Here is a 6,201-nt window from a genome sequence, read left to right as displayed (position 1 = left end):
CACCTTTGTTATAGATACAAAATTTGAGGCACATTGCATCGCATTATGCTACCTTCTGATAATGTCCATCTCTGGAATGGATAGATGGAAAGCTAGTATACTCCCTGTTGCAAAATGTCAAGGATGCAGGAGGTGGGTTATATTCACATCATTTGCTTGGTTGAAGGCTCAAATCAGTGGCCAGTACAGCCACCAGTTCCAGCAGAGCCGAACTGTTTCCCATCCTCAAGGATCCTCCTGAGAGTCCTGTCCCAAGGACTTGCTTGAGTATGGTGTCTTCTGATATAACTTTTCTATAAGCAAAGACTTCTGGGTCAAAGCTGAGGATCACTGTGCTGGTCACTATCTGTCCATTATCAAGGACACCTATGGCAATGTCATATCCTTGGCCCCTGCATAATCTAGTGCAAATCTTTTATTCATAATACACACTCACTGTATTGACATGAAGAGTTGGTCACAATTCATTCATGTTCTGTTTCAGGGCAATCATTCATTATGGCTCCTCTGTCTGGAATGCTGTTTCTTCTTTATCTACATGGAGGACTCCTATGCCTACTTCACAACCCAGAACATACACCCTCAGTGTTCTTCCCCAACTCTGTTTCCATCACATTACACAAATCTGGAAAATGTTGCCATATTATGGGGGCATCACTCTACAAGTGAGGGCTATTCTAGGATAAGAGCTGAATCTAACACACTTTTCAGTCCATGGTTCCTGGAAGCTGACTGGACACACAGCAGATCTCCATATTTGTCAGGAGATTCCAAGTGAGTACCAGAATCATGTCGACTGGGTGGAATCTGAACTTCTCACCCCATCATCAGTACCCTTTAGTTACTGTTACTAAAGAGTATACTAACAGTATTACTCATCAGTACTCTTAGTTACTATTTATCTGGTGCTCAGCTAAGCACCACAGTGTGCTCTTATTCTTTCATTGAATCTGCGAGGCAGCTGCCTTTGTTGTCTCTGTTTTACAGATGAGTGGCCTGTGCATCATAGGTGACCATAATTTGACTGACCATACAGGCCATACTATTGGATATGGCAGTCAATAGACACCTTTTTGCCTGCTTACTGATATTCTATCTTGCGCAGTGTCACCTGTCTGGGGGACCCCTTTGTCTTACTTACTTGAACCATCTGTGGCTCAATGAGCCCACTTCCACCTATGGTCCCACATACTTTTCGACTGAATCTGCCTTCTCCCTAGGCAGAATTTATTTAATCCAAATAAAAGATGAGTAATATTGGATTGGTCTCAAGAAAACAGTACTCAAAATGCATCTACACGTGATGAGATGGATCAGCCTTCATCTTCACATTAGTCTCTATTTGTGGATTCCAAGCTCCTCTACCCCAGGTAGCACCCACCCCTGGAACTTGGGACAGCCTTTCCAATATATGCTTTCTCAAATACCACAAGGATCTGACTTTGGCATCAATCAAACTGTCCCCTTATCTCCTGTTGTCTTGCTAGTCACAAATGTATGTATGTATCTAAGTTATGGATTGTTGTTGTTGTTCAGTCCTGTCTGACTCTCTGTGACCCCATGAACTCATGGATTAAATAACAAGAAAGAAATGAAAAATTTTTAATCACAGGAAGCCATAGTACTTTGAATATATTAAAGAGAATTGTGCCCATTCTGAAGAGAAATAGACAATGTGTCATTTGTCAAGCTTAGTAAGTTTCAGTGAAGTAAAAGGCACTCAGTCATGTCTGACTCTTTTGCGACCCCATGTAGTATATAATACATGGAATTCTCCAGGCCAAAATACTGGAGTGGGTAGCCATTCCCTTTTTCAGGGGGTCTTCCCAACCCAGGGACCAAACCCAGGTCTCCCACACTGCGGGCAGATTTTTTACCAGCTGAGCTACCAGGGAATCTGAAATATTTGGAGGCTTTAGCATCCCGCAGACAACACTGGAAGGCCACCACTGGAGGAGTCCTTCCTAATTCCTCGTCATGTCTTTCAATGACCCTCAGATTCAGGTCCTCACCTATCTTTGAACATTCCTTGATTTCCACTCACTTTACCAAAACTTTGCTTCAATTTACATTTCTGTCACTGACAACTGCAAGAGTTCCCACTAAATCAGAAAGGAAGGGGACTTTCCTGGCAGTCCAGTGGTTAAGACTTTGCCTTCTGATGCAGGGGTGTGGGTTTAATCCCTGGTCAGGGAGCTAAAATCCCACATGCCTCATGGCCAAAATGCCAAAACCATAAAACAATATTGTAGACTTCACAGACTTGATCCCTGGTCCATGAAGATCCCACGTACTGCGGAGCAACTAAGCCAGTGAGCCACAACTACTGAACCTGTGCTCTAGAGCCCAGGAGCTGAAACTACTGAGCTCACACCTTGCACTACTGAAGCCCGTGGGCCTAGAGCCTGTGCACTGCAACGAGAGAAGTCACCACAGTGCAAAGCCCCTGAACCGCAACTAGAGAGTAGTCCCTACTCTCCACAACTAGAGAAAACCCACACAGCAATGAAGACCTAGTGCAGCCAAAAATAACTCATTAAATAAATAAAATTTTAAAAATCTTAAAAAATATTGTAACGAATTCAATATTGTAATATGCCATACTATAACAAATTCAATATTTACTGAATATCCATATTAAAAAATCTTTTTTAAAAATAAAAAAGGAATTTGAGAGTGTCATACTTCTACATCCAATGTGGACGTCTTCTCACTCATGTGATGCGCCCAGTCTCTGAAGCCTCTCTGCCTTGCTAGGTGGGGCATTTCCCCTTTGGATGCCTTTAGTCAGGAGAAAATCCATCTTATGGAGCATTCGCGTCTCCAATAGTCACTTATACAGGTGTGTAGTGCAGCAATCTCATAATTATGGGAGGTATTCAGTTCAATGTCTAGAATGCACTATTTTAAAATCACAGCATGCTTTTTATTTCCTTTAAGACATTAATGGGCTTCCCTCATAGCTCAGTCAGTAAAGAATCTGCTTGCAATGCAGAAGACCTGGGTTTGATCCCTGGGTCAGGAAGATCCCCTGGAGAAGGGAATGGCTATCTACTCCAGTATTCTTGCCTGGGAAATCCCATGGACAGAGGAGCCTGGTGGGCTACAGTCCAGGGGGTCGCAAGAGTTGGACATGACTTAGTGACTAAACCACCACCAAGACAATATGAATATATCACTCTTTGACTCATTTACTCATATTCTTGTGAAGTATTTTCTCTCTACTATGAGATGAACACCCAGAGATCAGGGGACTTCATCTGACTTGCTCTGTGCTTGAATTCCCAGAAGCTGGGACTTGCCCGGAGGTGCTTTCTATAGTGGTCAAAATATTGGGAGACTGGGGCTAACATATATGCACTATTGATGATACATATAAAACAGATAACTGAGGAGAGCCTCCTATATAGCACAGGGAGCTCTACTCAATGTTCCGCGGTGACCTAAATGGGAAGGAAATCCCAAAAGAGGGGATATACGTATGAGTGTGTGCTAAGTTGCTTCAGTTGTTTCTGACTCTGCAACCATATGGACTGTAGCCCACCAAGGTCCTCTATTCATGGGATTTTCAGGCAAGAATGCTAGAGTGGGTTGCCATGCCCCCCTCCAGGGGATCTTCTTGACCCAAGGACCAAACCCGGGTCTCCTGCACTGCAGGCAGATTCTTTACCACTAGCGCCACCTGGGAAGCCCAGATATATGTATAGCTGATTCACTTTGGTGCACATAGTAACTAATGCAGCAATCGTAAGGCAACTCTATACTCCAACATTTAAAGAATGTTGGTTGAACAAATGAATGGATATGTCCTTAAGGCATGGGGTAAGGTAAATGAAGTAGTTGACTGGTTCAGACACCTACAGGACTGTACAGAGCAATGAAACAATGCTACCTAGCATTTATTGAACATTTCCCAAGTGCCAGCAAGTTTACATGCAGCACACCACGAGGGAGGTGCTGTTACTAATTAGTTTCCTCATTTGCAGACAGAGACTTAGAGATGTCAAGTTATGTCACCACATTTGCACAGACAGTAAGGGATAGCATCGGGATTTGAACCCACATCTAATGGACATGTGTTCGAGTAGGCTCTGGGAGTTGGTAATGGACAGGGAAGCCTGGGGTGTTGCGGTCCAGGGGTCCAACTCACAAAGAGTCGGACACAACTGAGTAACTGAACTAAACTGAACTACCTGCTATGAGTCAGTGCTATGCATGCTACTACATATCTTCCAAGCAGGAAGCTATCCTTGCTACTACATATCTCCTCTTGCCTATTAATCTATGTTTTAGACACTGAAGAGAAGTGAACAATTCACTCTGGTGGCCAGCTCGTCTCTGTTTAATAGATGAAAACCTTACATCAAAAAAAAAAAAAAAAAGAAAGAAAGAAAGAAAGAAAACAAGTCCCCAGAGAACTGATTTTATAGGATCTCCTTAGCAGACAATTAATAGACTTTACCAGAACCTGTCACCTCCAGCCCCACCCCAGTTCTCTCTGTGCCCATCAATTAAGACCTCTGGGAAATCTTCCTTGAGAACACAATAGTTTAGAGATATTATAGACCTGACTGGTGTTAAAGAGCCCAATGGGACATGCACCTGGCACAGTCTGCCAAACTCCACTGGCATGGTAACCCCTAGAAGCCAATCTCAAGTTTTCTTAGTGAACAGGTCATGGGAATTTTCAGTGACACCTGGGGCTCATTAAAAGTTGACTTGCAATTTCCTCCCTCCACTTAATTTGTGTGAATGAAAGAGTCCCTAAGGATCAGAGCTGCAGGCAGACGAGGTATGATGAATACCTCAGGGATAAGGTGCAGAAAGAGCCACAGTTTCCCCCTACTCTGGAGGAATGGTCTCAGATAATTTTCCCACCAGGCTCAAGCCCAAACTTGGGCATTTGATTAGCATAAAGAGACTTAAGTGGGAATTGGAGGTGGCATTCTCTTCCTTTAAGCCATGAAACCCCTGGAGCTCCAAACAGCCAAATGCTACAGCATTCCCTATGGTGCTCTGGTCAGAGGAACTGAAAGCATGCTAAGCCCCTGGTGCTCACATGGTCACTGTGAGCACTCCAGGCTGCTGGGTTTGTACGGAAGTGAAGGTGTCCAGAGCTTTGAGGGCAGCTGATGCTTCTGCTTCCATTGTAGTGCTTACTGTGCTCTGTTGTATAAATTACTGATCAACACCTCCCCACCTCCCCCACTAGACTGGCAGCCCTGAGAGGGTAGCACCACTCTGAACTTGTTCACCAGTATGTTCCCACAGGTTGGTACCTAATAAGGGCTCATTAAACACTTGCTGAGAAAACAAACAACTTTATGTGAAAGTCTGGGAACTGCAAAATCCTTCTGAAATGTGATTGGCTATTCCTTTATTTATCTGAAATTCACTTTTCAGGTGCAGTGGCCATCACCAGAATCCACTTCCCCTTGTGTCTGTGTCATGGCCAGAATCCTGTGTGTAAATGAGTGTCATCTCATGCCTGTTGAGATTATGGGATAATGTTCTTTGTAACGGGCTTCCAGGTGGCTCAGATGGTAAGGAATTCACCTGTCAATGCAGAAGTCACAGGGGATGTGGGTTCGATCCCTGGGTTGGGAAGATCCCCTGGAGGAGGGCATGGCAACCCACTCCAGTATACTTGCCTGGAGAATCCCATGGACAGAGGAGCCTGGCGGGCTACAGTCCATTAGCATCACAAAGAGTCAGACACAACTGAAGTGACTTAGCAAGCATGTTCTTTGCAATTTCATCCATGTCATTTTGGGCCACTTTGATCTCTCCATGTCCTTCCTTGCTGCCCAGGTGCCCTGTCATATTGGCTTTCTTCTGTTCCTTGGATGGGCCATCATTCTTCCACTTTAGGTCCTTTGTATATGCTGCCCCTTCTACCTGCTGCAACGTCTCCTCTCCCTCGGCCCCTGGAGTGGATTGCCTCAGCTGAAATGCCAACTTCTCTGTGAACCACCTCTCCAAACCACCTTACTCTCAATGGATTCTCTTTTTTTTTTAAGTTTTTTTTTTTTTGATGTGGACCATTTTTAAAGCATTGAATTTGTGACCATATTGCTTCAGCTTTATGTTTTGGCTTTTTGGCCCCAAGGCATGTGGGATCTTAGCCCCCAGACCAGAGATCAAACCCGCATCCCCTGCATTGGAAGGTGAAGTCTTAGCTACTGGAACACCAGGGTAGTC

Source organism: Bos grunniens, chromosome 7 (genome assembly GCF_055505025.1).
Source record: "Bos grunniens cultivar Pamir isolate PY7600 chromosome 7, Bosgru_T2T1.0, whole genome shotgun sequence".
In the NCBI taxonomy this organism is placed as follows: Eukaryota; Metazoa; Chordata; class Mammalia; order Artiodactyla; family Bovidae; genus Bos; species Bos grunniens.
Note: the sequence above shows the minus strand (reverse complement) of the source record.